Source organism: Hyla sarda, chromosome 3 (assembly GCF_029499605.1).
Source record: "Hyla sarda isolate aHylSar1 chromosome 3, aHylSar1.hap1, whole genome shotgun sequence".
Lineage (NCBI taxonomy): Eukaryota > Metazoa > Chordata > Amphibia > Anura > Hylidae > Hyla > Hyla sarda.
Genome location: NC_079191.1, coordinates 39,745,286 through 39,762,846, shown reverse-complemented (window position 1 = coordinate 39,762,846; position 17,561 = coordinate 39,745,286). Strand labels below are relative to the sequence as shown.

The following is a 17,561-nucleotide window of genomic DNA, read 5'->3' as shown; positions in this document are numbered from 1 at the left end:
TTTACCATTTAGCGATTCGATGTAATTCAAACAATTGGCTAAGAAACCACAATGTGACTTAATCGCAGTCACGTTTTCCTGCTTCTAGATGGATTACATAAGTGATATTAGGCATCCCCTCTATGCTCTCACGCTAAGAAGTAAACACACACACACAACCCCAGCCGTGATGCCTTCATACTCATAGCATAGGAGTCATAATGCTTCCCTATAGAACAGTGGTGTGGACATTAACACGTTGCAAAACTACAACTCCCAGCATGCCCAGACAGCCGTTGGCTGTCTGGGCATGCTGGGAGTTGTAGTTTTGCAACAGCTGTTGGTTGGGAGACCAAGGTTTTAGGAGAAACCCAATATCGGCGTTGCGTGACGTGTGCCACCCATGCCATCCGTTCGAAAGCGCACCCAAAATATGATGATATCAATATCACCGACATCCTGGCAGCACGCAGCTCAGCTGCCGAGTTCCCATCTATTACGATATATACAGCACTGCACACGCTACCCAGTCTGCTCTAGAGATTTAGGGGCCTGTGGGTACAATGTTAAAGCATACAGTACATCCCTATACTTGTCTGAGCAGCCCAATAAGCAAGAGAGTTGGAGATCATTTGTTTAATCCAAAGGCAGACCTGGCAAAATATTCGGCTCGGCGTTGAAGTGTACCAACACATTAGGATTTTTTTTTTTTTTTAGGGGGGTGGGGGGGTGGACTGGACATGTTTTGCTCTTCTCCAAGGATGTCAGACTGAGACGGGGTAAGTCAGCAACATGCTACTGATGCTATTCTGCAGCAGTAATGTGGTCTCTGAGGGAGTTGGTGTTTCATGCATACTACACAGCTAAGCTTTCTAGCCCATCGCCTCGCAGACTGTCTGCCGCTTTCATCGTAGAGGAAACACAGTTGCTGCCCGAGCCTCAGCCGTGTGCACACACATGCTCATTCATTCTCCTCGTTTAATGGTGTCAAGCTATTAATATCTATTTTTTATTTTTTTATTTTTTTTTGGTGCCACTCTGGGTCGGTTGCGTTCTCGTCCGCAAAACACCATTACTATTGTCCATGTGGCACAATCATTAGCATACAGATGAGAAGTGATCCGGTCTCGGAAAAAGGAAAAAAAAAAAAAAGGAAGAGAGAGGCAAGAGGTGCGGTGGAAAAGTTGATTGGATGAATGAAGAGGAATGGTGGGCGTTCGAATGCATTAGAAGAGTTTAGTTGTCATGGAAGAGGTTTGTCAATTTTTTTCTCGGTGCATTTCCGAAGTGGGGGGAAACTCGGGGGGTTTGTCGAGCTTCTAGAACGGTGGCTTCTTTGGCCTAGACGAAAAAAAAAAAAAACAACAACAAAAAAAGTCACCCGTTTTTTGGACTTTGTTGACTATTTGTTGACTGAGACTTCGCCCCGTTTCCATTTCACGCTCAGGTAAATATACCTTTTGTCTGTTTATTCTATCATGAGTTACTTGTAGGAGCATTGGTGGTGGTGATGGTGGTGGTGGTGGTGGTGGTGATTGTGTTGTTTGTGGTGGTAGTGGGGGTGTTGTTTGCCTGTTAGCAAAGTAAACTTTGTCTCATTGCTCTTAACTTCCAATGCATTGATACATGACACGCTTATTCGAGAAGAAATAAGTATACCTGAAATGGAGCTAAAATTAGCTCTTTTTATGTGTCTAGACAAACCAATTTGCAGAGCATTTTTTTTTTTTTTTGTGTGTGTGTGTCATTGTAAATAGCTGCAAATTGACAGTCATTTAATCATCCGCCGGCTAATGAAGGTGGATTTTACACAGGCAATTGTATCTCCGTCCACGGAATGGAAGGGGCTGGTTTTTCCCAATGAGCTGTGTCTGGCTGGCTGGAGAAGAAGTACTGTAGTATTGCTGAGTTTGTCAATGTAGCAGAGCCCAGTGTGTCCTTTGTGTATGTTTGTCTGTGTCTCTGTTGTCTCAAAAACTAGAAAAGAAAGAGCCGATAGACCAACTCAGCTCTGCTCTACCTGTATGTCTGTTCACGCTATAGAGGAGAAAGCTATAGGCAGCTTGTACTGTAGTCTGCAAAGACGAGGGATTGACCTAATTTGAAAGTGCTGCTTGTTTACCAGAAGTAGCTGAATCCTAACTTGTAAAGATGATGATGATGATGGTGGAGACATAAACAAGAGTATTCTGGTGCAAGTCATTGTATTGATGTTCTTTCTAAAGCAGTGGTCTCCAAACAGTGGACCTCCAGATGTTGCAAAACCACAACTTCCAGCATGCCCGGACAGCCAACGGCTGTCCGGGCATGCTGGAAGTTGTGGTTTTGCAACATCTGGAGGTCCACTGTTTGGAGACCACTGCTTTAGGACATTAATAAGGTTGACATTTCTATCATTTATTCCATTCCTATCATTTATTCCCATCTGTCATGCTTGATGACATTACGTCTACCTATAAGAACTGGAATAATTGCGTTAAGTCTGGAGAACTTGTCTCTCGGATCTTAAGCCTTATCTCCAAAGTGTCTTGGCTTTCTGGTTACTTCTCTCCTACTTAAGATTGATGATGACGATTGACAGCGGCTTCCACGGCTTGGGACTTTACATGCACATAAAAAGTTGCATAGACCTAGTTACATAGTTAAGAACAATAGAGAAGGGTCCGTGAGCTCCAACCGTAGAGCACGAGCCCTGGCACACTCAACTAACAAAGGATAGGAACAAAAGCCATTGTTTGTCACTTTTATTCTGCCGCCGTTCTAGCAAATTCCGAAACATGAGCCCGGATACTCTTTTTTTTGGGCTTTGTTGTGGCCGGAGAGGAAGGGGTTAACCCCACGGCGGGGTGGCTCGCAGAAGCAGGCATCGTCGCCTTCCCATGTCTTGGCATGCATGGTCTAAATGCCGTAACGTGTGATCCAGCCCTGGCTTGGTGTGTGTGTACTATGATGGTGTCATGAAGTAGGTTGGATGATGGTTTTTGCGCGGCGTCTGAAGCCCATGTGTTTATCTGCCAGGGTTATTTATCATGTAAACTTTGAGGAGCCCCCGATAGCTGCTGCTGGCGCTTTCTGGCATTGCAGTATCCATGGATTAAAATTCCACACAGACTTCTGGATTGCTGCATCGAGTCTGGTTCCTGCTGTCTGTTCAAGGAAATGTTTTTTAAAAAAAATTTGGAGATATTAGGCTTTTCCTTTTTTTTTTTTTTTTTTTTTTTTAACCCGTTCCCTATATGGGAATTACTTTCTAAATGAGGACAATGAACTTGAGACATTATAGATGGTGTATTGTAAATGGTGCCCCCCCCCCCTCCTATCCCCTTCCCACTCATAGGCTTCACTTTCCATTAAAACACCATTTTCTTATTGTTTTTAGGCAGGAAAAACCTAGTCCTATAGTCTTAGACCTATGTTTTACTGTATTTATGGTTACCTGGTTTCAGACATCATCTGGATTTGCAGGCAACCCCGTAGAGAGAGCTAATAAATCAAGAGTCTGCCATGGTCGACAGGGACTGAAATCGATGCTCTATCTGCTGGCGGACCCTCTTGCTGCGTTGAAATTCCCACCAGCTTTAGGCATCTGGGCAATTGGCTACTGCTGTCGAAAACTAGCGTCTTCCGGCTGCGGTCATGTCTGCACCACATTGCAGAAGAAATAGGTTCATTTGGCAGCACAGTACATAACGTGGAACGCAAGGCTGGAAATGTTTAGGACAGTGGCCTTCAAGGACCTCCAAAGGGACGTGCACAGGTTGACTAGAAAGGGGGCTTGAGCCCCTGATCTTTGGATGTTCTTCCTATAAGTGCCCTGGGCAGTCTGGCATCATTATGTAGGCATTTATGTAAATAATTATAAAAAGTGACCTTCATTTTATTATTTTTTTTTAGTTCAGCCCCCGGCGCCGCAAAATATCTGTGCATGTCACTGAACCTCCACATGTTGCAAAACTACAACTCCCATCATGCCCGGACAGCCAACGGCTGTCCGGGCATGCTGGGAGTTGTAGTTTTTCAACATCTGGAGGTCCGTAGTTTGGAGACCACTGTTTTAGGACTATCGATATTGACTTATTTTTTTTAGACCCACTGACCCTATGCACACCTAATAAACGAAATCGCTTTCCGGTGTGCCCATAGAAAGCCACGTCTGAGGAGAAGAGCAACGTGTTTGTAGTTTGGTTTCCTTGGGAAGGGAGAGGGAAGAAAACAGCTGGCTCAGCGTCTGACTTTGTGATCTGGGGCTCCGGCTTGTGCTCTTAAGATTTATGTTGCTAATATCTTCACAATGGAAAGTGGACTTCGGCGGGCGCCACTTTGTAAGCGTCACAATGCAGTGGAATAGCGATTGCTTTGTTCTCCAATTAATATTAATAATACGGGAAAGTAGTGATGTGATGCCATCGACATGAGTAGAAGATGAGATACCCTTGAGTAGAAGATGAGATACCCTTGTTGGGGGGGGGGGGGTGGAATTAGGGGGAAGGCGGGGGGTCAATGAGTTCATCAGGAAGCCACCTTTGTTGTCCATGTCGATGTCGATCATTTGTGAGATGGTCTTTGAGAAGGGTATTCCTTTACTTCTTTACAATAGGCTTCATGGCACAGTTCACACAGTTGAAGTCTCTTGGTTTTGAGTATCTAAAAACAGGATCTGTCCGGAGCCAAAGCCATTGTATTGGCTATGAGGTCCGGTGATTTTGGTGGCCCTTGTTGTGCAATAACCTTTTGATGTATTGAATAAATGGCATCACACGTCTTCACATGTCTTCGCATCTCTTTGTGGTTCACGTTGGAGTTTTGTTTGGACCTCTGAAGTTGCACATTCTGTATACCTACAGTTCAAAACAATGGGTGTTTTTTTTTTTTTTTGCTTCACCGCATAGTGAGACTGATGACTGTACGTCAACACCTACTGTTCTTTTGATGCTAGAGTTCATGTATATGTGACACTTAGGTTATACATTTTTATGGGCAAAGACCTCTCTCTATACGTTTTCATAGTTAAGGACCTCTCTCCATATGTTTTTATGGGCAAGTACCTCTCTCCATATGTTTTTATGGGCAAGGACCTCTCTCCATAAGTTTATATTGGAAAGGACCGGCTCTATAAATTTATATAGAGAGCAGTTCTTTCCCATAAAAACTTATGGAGAGCGGTCCTTTCCCAGATGAACTTTTGGAGATTGGTCAATACGTTTTTATGGTAAAGGACCTTCTTTCCATATGTTTATATGGGAAAGGACCTTCTTTCCATAAATTTATATAGAGAGCGGTTCTTTCCCAGATAAGCTTGTGGAGGCGGTCCTTTCCCCACAAAAAAACGTATGTAGAACGGTCCATTCCCAAATAAACTTATGGAGAGTGATTCATTAGTTTGTATGGGAAAGGACTGTTCTACATAAATTTATGTGGGAAAGGACAATCTCCATAAATATGAATGGGCAAGGACAGCTCTACATAAATTAATATGGGTAAGGACCTCTCTCCCTAAGTTAATATGGGAAAGGACCTCTCTCTGTAAGTATATATGGGAAAGGACTGCTCTCCCTGAGTTGTTTTTATGGGAAAGGACCTCTCTATAAGCCTTTATGGGAAAAGACCTCTCTCCATAAATTTTTTATGGGAAAGGACCACTCTCTCGGAGGGAGACTTATTAAAACCTGTGCTGAGGAAAAATTGTCCAGTTGCCCATAGCAACCAATCAGATTGATTCTTTAATAAAAAATAAAAAAAAAGTCTGAAAAATAAAAGATTCTGATTGGTTGCTATGGACAACTGGTCAACTTTTCCTCTGAACAGGTTTTGATCAATCTTCCCCTATAAGTTTTTGTGGAAAAGGACTGCTCTCCATAAGTTAGACGTTGCAAACTATATTTGTGATATTTGATTAAAAAGATTATTGGTATTACTATTACTATTATTAATAAGAAGAAATCAATTATCAATCGCCTTTAATGACATAATAATCAGACATGAAACTCAGGTAATGTGGGTGAACCGAGCTGAAGCCGCGGAGTCATGGTCTGCATGCCACATGGATAGTAGTTTCGGCAGTGTTAAGTATGGGTGAATATTTTGCAGACCTTAAAAAGATTGTATGGTCAACCTTGTTTTTTTAAAGTTTGTTTACCTAGCTCATATGTATAACGTTGGCCATACATTTCTGTAAGTTATCTCCCAGTACCCCTATTAACATGCATGCTTGGCTCGGTGGACTAAAGTTGCTCCTTTAAAAAAAAGCGTCAAACGACATGTTGGGTCTTACAGGCCATGTTATGCTCCACTGGAAATAAATATAGATATGGGAAGTAGCCCTCCTCCAGAAGGAAGAGAGCTTTCTCTTTGGTGCCACCTATTGGAGGTAATGTCCCTGGCAAGTCAAGTCTTGGCCCATAGGGATATTAGAGGGCCTAAAAACGCATCCCCTACCCACAGAGGATAAATGTCTGATCACAATGAGACCAACTTCTTGGACTCCCTCCAATCTCAAGAACAAGCTCTGACTCCATGCATTGTCTATGGCAGCTCCACAGATACCTGATTACAGCTCCGGTGAATAGGGGATACGTTTTAGAGGCTGGGATACCCATTTAAGGAGCTTTTTCCCAAGAATGCACATCTTCTAAATAGGAAGGGGGGGAAGTCACTGCAGACACCACCAAAGGTTGCTTATCTACCTAAGAAGAGTAGAATTGGTCAGTTGAATTCCAACTGTACAACCCTTTTCTTTACTAACAGACAGGGGCATTGCTAGGTCTCCATAACACCAGGGGCTAGAGCCCATAGTCCAGGCCACGCCCCTAACCACACCCTAAATTAAGCCCCTAACCACACTGTCAGTTACTCCCCTAACCACACCCTCATCCACGCCCAATTGCATTCAGCCTCCTCCTCCAATATACTCACTACTACCAGTGGACAACTCTACAGTGTTATTTCGGCAATCACACTCCTATCACCAATATACTGTAATGTACCAAATCCTGTATACTGAGACCAATATTACCAATAATACAAGTACAAAAAACGAAAATTGTCATCATCTTCAAACAATATGAAATACATACACAGGTGCACATTGCTAGTTGTGTGTTACCAGTAAAGTACAAAAAATACTGCCATACCATGACCACCACCACCATTATCACTGACCAATACCTCTATATTGTTACAAAAAAAAATCCACTCTATAAAAGACCAGTATTCCCATATACATATCAGGTAAGAATCAGAAGGCCTCCATACACATTAAATAGTTGACCTCTCCCACCAAAATTCTCAGATTCATCTACCGTATATGGCCAACCTAAAATAGAACAATACTGGCTTTTGTATTAGTAGACACTTTTTTTTTTTTACAAGTTTACAATTCCAAAACGAAATGATAAAATGTTCTCGATAATATTATGAGTGACATGAAATACAGGATTTACCAGAAAATAATTATGTTTAGTTGAATTGTGAAAACCCTGACTTTCCACACTTATGTTATTTTCCTGTTAACATCTGGTACATTAGTTAGATAATATAAGATCATGTTACATGGCACATTGTCAGATTCGGTAAACACCTGGTTGTCCGTGACGCTTCACTGGTGTTGGCTTCTTATGGTGGTGGCATGTAGATGACATGTAGTGTGAATTGTGTCCTACAAATACCTGTTATGGCTCTTATGTATATTGTACAGTCAAATCCCATTGATTAGAAAGAACATGGAGCTTGTTCACTAGTGAACCATTTATACCCGTATCATTGGGTTATGTACAAATCACATGAGGTCACTAGAACTCAAATAACCTAAAAGCCTAATCCACCACAAAATGCCCCCTTTAGCAATACAACCAAAAACCTCACTTTATCTTGACTGACAAAATTTTTTTTAAAATTAGTATTCTATCCCCTAGTTGTGGCTTCATGATTCCCAGGCCTCCATGTGACTGTTGCCTGTGACCGCTACAGTAAAGGTTTGTTAGGAGATGAGACTTGGCGATGAGACAGGAAGACAGTGGCATCATTTGGAGCACAAGGGGGCACTGCACAGGAAAGTGATTGCTATCAGTCAGTAGACAGAACATCTTATCCACAGGATAGGGGATAAGTGTCTGATTACGGGGTCTGACCACTGGGACCCCCTGCAATCTCCTGCTTGGCATCCCGGCTCGCTCCGTGCATGGATTACTGTTGACCACGATACTAAGGGGTGGCCAAGGCGCCCCTCCATGTATTTCTATTTAAAGAGCCAGAGATACAGCAATCATGTAACTCCAGCTCTCCAACAGAGATACATGGAGATGCATATCAGACACCGCTTCGTGCCGTGCATGGAGAGACGTGGGGTGCTGTGCAGGAGATCGCGGGGGTCCAACTGCTGGATAAGATGTTCTGTACCAGAGTTGCCCTTTAAACCGCAACTCCAGTGTTGTCTCAGGTGGCAGGATATTTTCTTAAATAGCCCACCAGCTAATTGGTACACCATCTAGTAGTGTCATGCATACTGTGTGTTTTGCTGCTCAATACATTTACCAGACTGCACACTCTCGTACTCACAGAGAATGTGTATGGCACCTGTGAGAGGGGCAGCCATACTGTATGCATCGCTGCTTACTAAGTGTAGTGTACATTCGCCTGGCTGGATCTTTATTTTAAAGCCCAACTTCAGCCATGGCTCGAGGCTTGAGCAAGGCTATGGCTTTTAATCTACAGGTTTTGTGGGAACCCCATGCAAGTCTTTGGGACTCCCGTTAAATCCGTTGATTGAAGGGCATAGCCTAGCGCAAGTCACGAGCCATCACTGGAGTTGTTCTTTAAGATAAGGATCTGGCCAGGCAGATGTATTGTACACTACAAAATTATTAAGAAGCAATGGATACAGTGTGACTGGTTAACTCACAGATGCCATATACGTTCTCTATGCTGAGTACGAGAATGCTCAGTCTGGTAAATGTATTGAGCAGCGAGCTGGTGGGCTACCATATCGTGATGTCGAGCCACTGGGCTAATGCTGGCGATGGCTACATCAGTGACTTGTTGTTTTGTCAGTGAACTCAGAATTTATCTGTTCACTAAACTCCCTTTCAAAAGTTTTAGACCACCCAAAAATTGGCACATTTTATGGCACATGTAAGCCGCTGCTGTCCGGGCATGCTGGAAGCTGTAGTTTTGTAACAGCTAGAGGTCCACTGTTTGAAGACCTAAGATGTTTACATTCTATCTCTACCATGGAAATGATTTAAAGGGGTACTCCGGTGAAAACCTTTTTTCTTTTAAATCAACTGGTGGCAGAAAGTTAAACATATTTGTAAATTACTTCTATTAAAAATTCTTAATCCTTCCTGTACTTATTAGCTGCTGAATACTACAGAGGAAATTATTTTCTTTTTGGAATTCTCTCTGATGACATCACGAGCACAGTGCTCTCTGCTGACGTTATTATAATAATAATAACGCTTTATTTATTGTTGTCCTCAGTGGGATTTGAACCCAAGTCCCCAGCACTGCAAGGCAGCAGTGCTAACCACTGAGCCACCATGCTGCCCTTAGCATATATCTGCTATGCATGGTTGCTAAAATGGAAAGAGATGTCAGCAGAGAGCACTGTGCTCGTGATGTCATCAGTGTTCCAAAAAGAAAGGAATTTCCTCTGTAGCATTCAGCAGCTAATAAGTACTGGAAGTATTAAGATTTTTTAATAGAAGTAATTTATAAATATGTTTAACTTTCTGCCACCAGTTGATTTAAAAGAAAAAAGGTTTTAACCGGAGTACCCCTTTAAGCATACCTGTCATCTGTCACTGAACAAAAATAATGTTTATATTTGTTACTCACCAGGTCATGCAGATTCTTTACATGTCTTTTTTGTGTGTCCAGCTTTTGAATTTGGCTCACAAATTCCTGTTCACTCATTCTGACATCCACTGCTTAGGAAGGGGCGTGTCTGAGGCAAGACTTCCTCCCTGAGTCTGCTGTGCTGTGATGAGTCACTTCATCCAATCACTGCAGGCTGCACTGTAACCCCCTTCTCTCTGTTTTCAGACAGGAGTCTGATAGGACAGGAGTGAGCACAGAGAAATGCTAGTCCTGCTCTCACTTGTTGTCCTGCCTGTGCTTACAGCAGGAACAAAGATAATGCTGCAGTTGGACAGGATTATGTTCTGGATGGTATGGACCCCAGTGGTTTTACTTATAAGTCATAATTTTTATTGAAAAAAAAAGGGGACATGTTTTTTAAGTGTACAGTGGTCCCTCAATATACGATCGTAATCCGTTCCAAATGGACCATCGTTTGTTGAAACCATCGTATGTTGAGGGATCCGTGCAATGTAAAGTATAGGACAGTGGTCTACAACCTGCGGACCTCCAGATGTTGCAAAACTACAACACCCATCATGCCCGGACAGCCGTTGGCTGTCCGGGCATGCTGGGTGTTGTAGTTTTTCAATATCTGGAGGTCCGCAGGTTGAAGACCACTGTTAGAGGAAGTTGTACTCACCTGTCCCCGCCGCTCCGGACCATCACTGCTCGTCACCGCTGCCCGGAATGTCGCCGTCCATCGCTGTCGCCGCGTCCCCGAGGTGTCCCCGACGCTCCGGCAAGGCCTCTGCTTCTCCGGCATCCTCGCTCTCCGTCGTCGCCATCACATTGTTACGCTCACCGCTCCTATTGGATGACAGGATGGCGTGCGCAGCGATGTGATGATGTTGATGGAGAGTGTCGACGATGCAGGGGATCCCGAAGAGGACGCGCCGGAGCCCCGAGGACAGGTAAGAGACATCACCGGAGCTCACGGGGCACCGTAAACGGCTATCCGGGGGCAGCTGAAGCAGTCAGCACTGCCGGATAGCCGTTTATGTGATGGCCTCGACATAAAAAACCATCGTATGTTGATGCTGCCTTCAACATGCGATGGCCTCTGAGAGGCCATCGCATGTTGAAATTATCGTATGTCGAGGCCATTGTAGGTCGAGGGGTCACTGTATTAGAAAAGTTAATGTTTTGCCAAGTACAACATATAAAAGGTTTTTGATCCTGACAGTGCCCATTTAAATCCTACTATGCAATTAGAATCCACCAGAAATTCTGCAGGTAGCCCAGTGTCTGAGCATTGTGTATAATCACATGTCTATAACCAAAGATGAACAATATTTTCTATTTGTCTCGCTATTAAATCAATGAGATGAGACAATAAATCTGGGTTTGTTTTTTAAGTCTAATGATTTGGATGATTTAGTGTATCACGCTCCTCCGGATTTGTTTAGCTGGCAACAGTGACTCCCCTGAGAAGCAAACACCCATAACGTAAGATAAGAAGTTTACTTCTTCATCCTCACAGGACACACTAATGCACTTGTTTACAAAAACCATTTGCCACCTGTTCGGATGGCGCAGAATCTAATGATAAAGATGGAGACATGTTCTCTCTGTGTATCGTTATGCAATAAATATATCAGAAATACCCAAAATATCTTTTCTTTGTCGCAGATATATAAATATAAATAAATATATATATATATATATATAATTTTTTGTCTTCAAAAAAAAAAAAACAGCACCACACCTGTCCACATGTTGTGTGTGGTATGGTAGATCATCCCTTTTTTACTTACTGGAGCACAGCTGCTATACCAGAAACAAAAAGTGGACGGGTGTCTGGAATAAAGAAGCCATGTTTTTTTTTTATTCTAAACTTCTGGGCCTGACTACGATTGAGAATTGAGCTGCACTAACATGACACCATCACTACTCAGGGAGTGGAGTCTCACCCACCAGGGCTGGGTGGAAGCTGATCACTGATGCCTGTCACTCAACAGGTGCCGGAGATGTAGCAGGGGCAGCACTCATAGCTCAGGCTCACACCCCGTCCAACTTCCGATCAGGATTACTTCCCCCTGTGGTACCGGAGGCGGCTCTTCCCTGGCGAAGTCCCCTAGGCCTCTTTTACCCTGGCGAGACCCCTTGATCCCTCTTCTCTTCCCCACCACTGGGGGCTCTGTTGTTCCTAAATCAAAGCAACTATGCCTCCATCCGAAAGCTGTCACCATGGTGGGTGAGGGTGGGTACTGTGAGGACCATGAAGCGCTCAGCCCTGCGCCTTATGGCCAGGTCCATCTGTTGGCCACATCCTGCAGCAAGCATGATCAAGACTTACGGCTTCACAAAAATACCAGCCGCAGGTCGGAAGACGCCGTCATCAAGTGGGCGCTCCAGGCCTGTGCCTACCTTGCTTATAGGTTTTGCCAGCCCTGAGTGGAGCCAACTGCTTTCATCCATGCTCACTGATCAATTGATGGCCTATCCTGAGGATAGGCCATCAATCACATTAGTCTGGAAAGCACTTTACGGTTTATGATACTTTTTTATTGGTCTTAGAATCAACCTTGTTTGACCTTCCGGTAAGGGGACAAAGGGTCTAAAATAAGAGTGGTCCTAGAGCTAAATTCGATATGGTGGTCCTTTCAGGTGCTTGTTCATGCAACCCCTTCCTCCATACTGGAAACTGATGACAAATTGCTTTACATCCCTGACACTCCTTCTCAGTTTTGAAAAATAGAATGTTTTTTCTCCTCATTGGTTTCAATGGCTAAACTTGTGAAGAGGAATGTCCATGTCAGTGTTTGTACAACTCATGGGGAAAGAAGTCACTCTAAGCTGGACATCCCCTCTCCATTTCAAAAGGAAAAATCTGGGTTAGATCATGGGTGCTTTTCTCAAATAGATGGTCTTTTGGAGAAATGTCATAATATTCATAATAATTACAAAACTTCACAATTTTTTATGGTAACCAAAGACCCAATCACAAATCAGTAATACTATTGTTGCCAACAGTCTCAGAAAAACAGTTGCAAAGAAGTGGGAAAAACCACAGACGGGAGTTTTGTCACCATCCCTGGGCATTTGGGGGGCAGTTTTGGCTTTTTCCTCAATTTTATTGGCTACTATGGCGATGCTAAAGTTATGTTTTGGGAGAAACCCATTACAGCAGTATTATATCCAAGCCTGACTGTTGTCTACCAATACTGTCAGACCAGATAACATTTTTAAAGAGTTGTTAACCCTTATGCAGCATTTGGGCAACATAGAGCACCCCCCTTCTACATTGGTCAGAGTCATTGCATAAAGTACGGTAGCTCTTTCTCTGCCAAGGCCATTTCCATGGTCAAGACACAATGGTCTTACAAAGTATACTTATTGCCATAAATCCTCTGTTATGAGCAGGTAGCATGAGTTTGGGTTTCACTGATATAGTAAAGGAACTATATAGTAAAGGAACTTCATTTTGTGACACGCTATAGTCACTCCACACATTTGAGGCATTAATGTCTTTCCTCATTGAACATTTGTATAATTTTTGTCATTGTTCTGGGGGCAGCAATAAGGTCCGAGTTCTGCTCTGCACTATAAACAACATTTAGAAATATGCTTTACAGCAGCTACAGGAAATGGAGAGGACTCATTAACTTCTATGGGAGAGATTTCTAGGCATGCTCTGTGACCTGTCCACAGGTCGGTGTGCAGGGAGAGGAGGAAGGCAGCTGTGACCTGTTCCCATCTTATCTATATACTAGTGTCATTTTCCACTGTAATTCTGGCTATGATGATAAGAAAAAGACTGCCAAAAAGTTTTCTCTATAGAACCGGACATTTATTAGGCTTAGTGGCCAAAGTGAAAACTAAAGGATTTCAGGAATAATAATAATAAATAATAAAATCTATATAGCATGAACAGATTTCCAGCACTTAACAATGTAAAAAATAAATAAATAACCAAACATTCTTAGAGAAGAGGTCACTTTCTGAAGACACATTGGGGGAGATTTATGAATCTTTTTTTACTTTTTATTGGTCTAATTTACGTGTTTATTAATTTTTTTTTGCAATTTTTGGATATGCATATTTTTATGTACATTTTTTTAAAGTACAATATAAGTCTTGCCTCTGTACATCACTTTACATGCAGTGGTCATTCCTTTATCATTTGCTATTTTTATTTGAAATCCGGAAAATTACAACACAATGGTTGGAAAAAACCTGCACTCCACCACCTTTAAAGGGGTATTCCGCCCCTAGACATCTTAACCCCTATCCAAAGGATAGGGGATAAGATGTCAGATCGCCGCGGTCCCGCTGCTGGGGACCCCCGGGATCCCCGCTGCGGCACCGCGCTATCATTACAGCACAGAGCGAGTTCGCTCTGCACGTAATGATGGGCGGCACAGGGGCCGGAGCATTGTTACGGCACGGCTCCGCCCCTCGTGATGTCACGGCCCGCCCCTTTCAGTACAAGTCTATGGGAGGGGGCGTGGTGGTCGTCACGCCCCCTCCCATAGACTTGCATTAAGGGGACGGGCCGTGATGTCACGAGGGGCGGGGCCATGACGTCACGCTGCTCTGTCCCCCGTATCGCCCGTCATTATGCACAGAGCAAACTCGCTCTGTGCAGTAATGATGGCGGGGTGCCGCAGCGGGGATCCCGGGGGTCCCCAGCAGCGGGACCGCGGCGATCTGACATCTTATCCCCTATCCTTTGGATAGGGGATAAGATGTCTAGGGGCGGAATACCCCTTTAACGCTGCTCTAGAAACCTGCTTTACAAGTTCAGAAATGGCGTGGTGAAGTCATTTTTTGTAGTTTTGGTGGACTTGCGCATTATTTATCACACATATGAGAACTTATGCTCGTGTCCACCAATAAGCCTGCAACAAAAACGACTTTAAAAATGGCATACAAAACAAGTCAGTGATAAATCTACCCATTACCTTTAAAGGGAAACGTTCATCCTGTTCACCCACACTAAAGCCAATACACTGGGTTATAGTGTGGGTAATCAAGGGGTCTATTGAGTGGTCACTGACTAAAATACGAACCTTCGGTCCAGAGATATGCCCTAATGAAGGTCTGCTTCCATCTTCTCTGAATTGCATGTTGAAGGCGGGCCACATCGCCTCAATTTGCATATTTATTTCACTGGTTCGTTAGCGCTCAGTCGGCACGCGCTCACAAGACCAGCGACTCCACGTCACTAGTACATGAAGTCACAGACAATGAATAGTCAAATTGACTCCAGCGCGCAATTCAGAGAAGATAGAAGCGGATCTTCGCTGGGACATATCTCTGATACCTAAAGTATGTATTTTAGTCAGTGATCCCTCATCGGACTCCTGTTCACCCACACGATAACCCAGTGTATTGGCTTTAGTATGGGTAAACAGGATGACTGTTTTCTTTTAAAGATTACCTGTACGTGATCTTATTACATTTTATAATCCTCCCACTTCACTGGCCCCATCATGATAAACCACCCCCTGCCTTTACTTTTATTATTTTTTAGTTTTCTTCCCTGGTATTACCCTGATATTACATAATCTGAAGCCATACAGGGGAGAACTTCCTCCCTCACTCTGCTACACACAGCCCAGAGCAGTTCAGTGTGAGATGAGCTATGATTAGCTATGGCTGCACACACCCCTCTGCACTCCAGACTGCATTTCCTGATTTTGGACTTCTGCCAGTCCAGCAGGAGTCCAAAGTCTGTTCTAGAGATGGGGGGAAAAGTATAGAGACACCTAGTGGCAGCTTTTGTAAACACAAAAAATTTTTTTTTTTTTAAACAAAGTACATTAGAAAGATTTTCTATTTACCATAAGGAGAGCAATAGCAAAAATTAGTTTTAATGATAGTGTCCATTTAAGGAATTTTCTAGGCTATTCATATGGTCTCAGTGTGGCCCCATAAACAGTGCTGTCATACTGTGCCTTTGTATGATACCGTATTACGGATGCTATTCTCCCCTTAAATCTATGCATATGGAATCTGTCTGAAAAATCCTTCCGTATGCCTCAGAATTCATTTGGTTTATTCATATATTGGCTTCTATAGATGCCGTATTTTAGCGTCATACAGCGCAGAGGTTGTGCGGAGATGCATTGTACGGTTGTAGTCTTGAAGATTCCATTGGAAAATAATGAACAGCAATAATAAATAGTGTTGAGCACGAATATTCGTAATGCAAATTTTTATCGTGAATATCAGCACTTTGCGATTTCACGAATATTTAGAATATAGTGGTATATATTTTAATGACGAATATTTTTTTTTTCACATGCAAATTTTTATGCAAATTTTCTTTTTTTCTCATGCAAATTTTTATGCAAATTTTCCATGCAAATTTTCGTGTTTTTTTTTTCTCATGCAAATTTTTATGCACTTTTTTCATTGGGAATTCTCACATGGAAAAAAAGTGAATGAACATATAATATGCGAATTTCGCAAACATAGGACAAATATTCAATATCGCAAATTCGAATATGGCCCCTGCTGCTCATCACTAATAATAAAGAGGTTAGATTTAGCCCTAAAGCAGTGGTCTCAAACTGTGGCCCTCCAGATGTTGCAAAACTTCAACTCCCAGCATGCCCGGACAGCCGTTGGCTGTCCGGGCATGTTGGGAGTTGAAGTTTTGCAACATCTGGAGGGCCACAGTTTGAGACCACTGCTCTATAGGCTATATACATGAAGGCAATAGTGATCTGGGTGGATGCAATAATAGATATTAGAGATGAGCGAACTTACAGTAAATTCGATTCATCACAAACTTCTCGGCTCGGCAGTTGATGCCTTTTCCTGCATAAATTAGTTCAGCTTTCAGGTGCTCCCGTGTTCTGGAAAAGGTGGATACAGTCCTAGGAGACTCTCTCCTAGGACTGTATCCACCTTTTCCAGCCCACCGGAGCACCGGAAAGCTGAACTAATTTATGCAGGAAAAGGCATCAACTGCCGAGCCGAGAAGTTTGTGATGAATCGAATTTACTGTAAGTTCGCTCATCTCTAATAGATATCACTATTACCTCCAGTCTATCCTAATGCGTTCATATTTCTATCTACAAGATGCACGTATTGATATAAAACCCTTTATAATATCGACGGCATCTACAGTAGACTCGGGGCGGAGGGGCGCGGAAATCATTGTGGCATCCTAATAGATTCCCAGGCGATTGACTCTTTGCAATGAGACTAATAGCTTGTCTGATTCAGAGCAGAAGGAATCACTGGAAGATGCAGAAGGCTGGATTCCCTGGTGACGGCCATCATGAAATGTATGGTGTGAGCTGAATCTTGTACGGAGATTACAGATTCCACATTACCATGGAGGTGTCATCATTATTTTGCATTCATTTATTTACAGACGTCTGACACCTCTCTACCTAACGCCGTAATCATCCGCGGCACGGTACAATGGCGAACCATTTACAGATAATACATTGATAACAAGATCTACAAAAGATCAGCGCAGGGCCTAAAAGTACAAAGTTACACATATTAAAGGAGTAGTCCAGTGGTGACCCAGTGGTGAACAACTTATCCCCTATCCTAAGGATAGGGGATAAGTTGCAGATCGCGGGGGGTCAGACCGCTGAGGCCCCCTGCGATCTCCTGTACGGAGCCCCAACAGCCCGCGGGAAGGGGGCGTGTCGACCTCCGCACGAAGCGGCGGCCGACACGCCCCCTCAATACAACTCTATGGCAGAGTCGAAGCGCTGCCTTCGGCAATCTCCGGCTCTGCCATAGAGATGTATTGAGGG

General features: G+C 43.3%; 1 protein-coding gene across 10 annotated transcripts in view; it reads left to right on the top strand.

Moving 5' to 3' along the window:
- Positions 1-17,561, top strand: part of MYT1L (myelin transcription factor 1 like) — a 580,462-nt gene that overhangs the window by 5,610 nt on the left and 557,291 nt on the right. For 5 of the 10 annotated variants that reach the window (XM_056564088.1, XM_056564089.1, XM_056564087.1 and 2 more), the window contains exon 1: positions 1,249-1,426. The exons of 1 other annotated variant lie outside the window; for it this stretch is intronic. The gene's annotated coding sequence lies outside the window, so the exon portion shown is untranslated. 4 more of the 10 variants (XM_056564090.1, XM_056564086.1, XM_056564081.1 and 1 more) reach the window with 3 other exon arrangements.